Source organism: Bison bison, unplaced genomic scaffold (genome assembly GCF_000754665.1).
Source record: "Bison bison bison isolate TAMUID 2011002044 unplaced genomic scaffold, Bison_UMD1.0 scf7180017864379, whole genome shotgun sequence".
Classification (NCBI taxonomy): Eukaryota; Metazoa; Chordata; class Mammalia; order Artiodactyla; family Bovidae; genus Bison; species Bison bison.
In genome coordinates this window covers 12,068,492-12,071,079 of record NW_011494951.1, presented here as the reverse complement: position 1 = coordinate 12,071,079, position 2,588 = coordinate 12,068,492, and positions in this window count along the sequence as shown.

The following is a 2,588-nucleotide window of genomic DNA, read 5'->3' as shown; positions in this document are numbered from 1 at the left end:
ACTTCGGTACTTAAACACCTAGATCCTTGTTGAACACATGAACATAGCCAGGATTTCAACCCTGATTTATTGTCATGGCTCCAGTCATCTGCCATGTTTTCTCCCAGAGACTAGGGTCTCTCGACCGCTGCACTCTGCAGTCGAAGGCCCAATTACCTACATCCTGATTAGAACATGTCCCAGGATAACTGTTTTCTGGAAAAGAACTAGAAACAATAAAGTTTGTCTCGGGGATTCTTATGTTTGCTTCTGAAATATGCTGGACTGATAAAAAATCGCCTTCATTTCTGCCTTGTTACCTTCTCTGGGGCTTGGCATTCATCAGTCTGTGACATACAGCAACCAGTGAAAAGGTGGTTGGACAAAAGTAGAAAAACACAAGCGTCCTGCTGGGCCGTTTTGGTTATAGAGTAGATTGGAGTCTTAGAGTGCGCAATTGATTTACCGCGGCTGCCACAAACACGGAGAAGGGCCAGGAAGGGAAATCCTTGCTCCTGTAGGAGCCAGGAAGCCTGCCTACTGGTTGTGGTTCTGTCCCACTCACCATGTGGCCTTGGGCAGGCCACTTCACCAGTTCCATACCCACTCTCTCTGTCTCACCTCCACAATTCTCCTCTTTCTCCCGCAGGAGGAAATTGAACTTGACAACTTCAAATAAACCAAGTATCAAGAAAGGCTTCCACTCATTAGGGTTCAACTTCTTTTCTATATTTAGTGCAGAATTTTGGAGATAAATTTGAAAAGACTCTCACATGCCAAAATGCTGTAGCTCTTCCTTCTCATGAAATCTCTGTATTGGATCTTAACTTATGGCAAGAGTTACCCTCTATTTTCCTTCTCATGCTCCTTTACTGAATTTCATAGAATCTTCAACATACAACATACTCTGAACAAAGTCTGTCTTACTACCGGTTTTGGCCCATAAGGAGAAGGTCAGTTTCAGTTCTGCTCTCCACCTCTCTGCTCTTCTAGTACTAAATATTCACCCCCACAGTTGTATTTCTGTTGCTACCTGGTTTCAGGATAACCTCTCCTCTGCTGATCCAGGTCGGCTTTCTGCAATTCTTGCTCTCAAAGTCTCCAGCTCTCAGCCACTCTAGGTAAGACTCCCACATCTAGAGCTCTATGACTAATCACCCTAACCTGCTCCCCATGCAAAAGCCAATGAAGAGGCAAGGTTGGAGGAAAGGAAAGTTTTGGACGCCAGCAAAGAGTGGGGTACGGTCTCCTGCCCAAAGGCCAACTCCTCACCACTCACAACCAGTGGGCAAGAGCTTTTATAGACAGAGGGAAGGGGCTACATGCAGAAGCAGCGCAATCAGCTCTGACAGTCATCTTGGAATTGGTCATCAGTGGTTTGATCAGCATCATCTTGATTGTTTTAAGTACAGTTGATGTTTAGTTCCAGGGCCAGTTTATTCCTGTTTCCTTGAAGCCAATTCTAGGAACTCTGGAAGCTTATGTCATGACTATAGTCTGGTCATCATGTAGTTAACCTCTCTACCTGTTGGGGGTTTCAGTATCTACAAGACAGCTCACAGGATATGGCTCAGAATATTATCTATAGCCCTTGAGAGGAAACTAGGAGTGCAGTTGCTTAGTCTTGTCTGACTCTTTGTGACCCCATGGACTGTAACCTTCCAGGCTCCGCTGTCCATGGAATTCTCCAGGCAAAAATACTGTGGTAGTTTGCCATTCCCTTCTCCCCAAGATCTTCCTGACCCAGGGATTAAGGTCCTTTTAACGACTAGATAATTATTATTTAGTCTTGTTGGACTCTTTTCCTTTGTTTCTGCTTTTTTTTTCCACTTCTCTAAACTTACTCTTTGGCTAAAGATTTTCCACAGACAAAAGGCAGGCAGAGGACATAGAGGACAAAGACTATAGGGTCTTGTTCTGTTTCAAAGATGTATTACAGCTTACTTTCAAATGGGAGAGAGAGGAAGCAAATGATAAATCAAATGGGGGTAAAATAGTAAGTCACTAACTCTAGATAAAAGGTATATGGTTATTTGGGGGGTATTGTTTCATTTTTTTTTTTCAAAATTTTAGTTTGAAATTGTTTCAGAGGGAGAGAAACTGCGCTGGACGTGCCCGAGAAATCGAAGGCTGTGAATTGGGGCCGGGCTCACGCTTTAAGATATAGGAGACTCTCCCCTTTCCTAAATCATCCGAGGTACTAATAATTCTTGATAGCTCCCTGATTCCTAAAGGACTAGTCGCGGATAAACAGAAGCCAGTCCTGCCTTGCCTGCTTACCTTTTGTTCTAAGCCACAGCCCAGCCCAGCCCACCCTCGGCCAAGCTCGGCAAAGCAGGAGGACGGCAGAGATTTGCACGAGGTAAATGTTGCTCCTGTGGATGATCTGGGCGCCTACGTGATGCCAGGCACCCAAGCTCATGCTTCCAATTAGTCCTAAGCGTTCCATCCAGGACACCGTGAGCTCTCTGGGATGTTCCCTGCCATCACCACGAAACGCAGGGGATATATCTATATCTATCTCTCTATATATATTTGGCTTCCGGAAACGCGGATGATTTGAGGGTCTTTGTTTCAAGGAAGGTGGTGCTGGCGCGGACCCGCTTTGA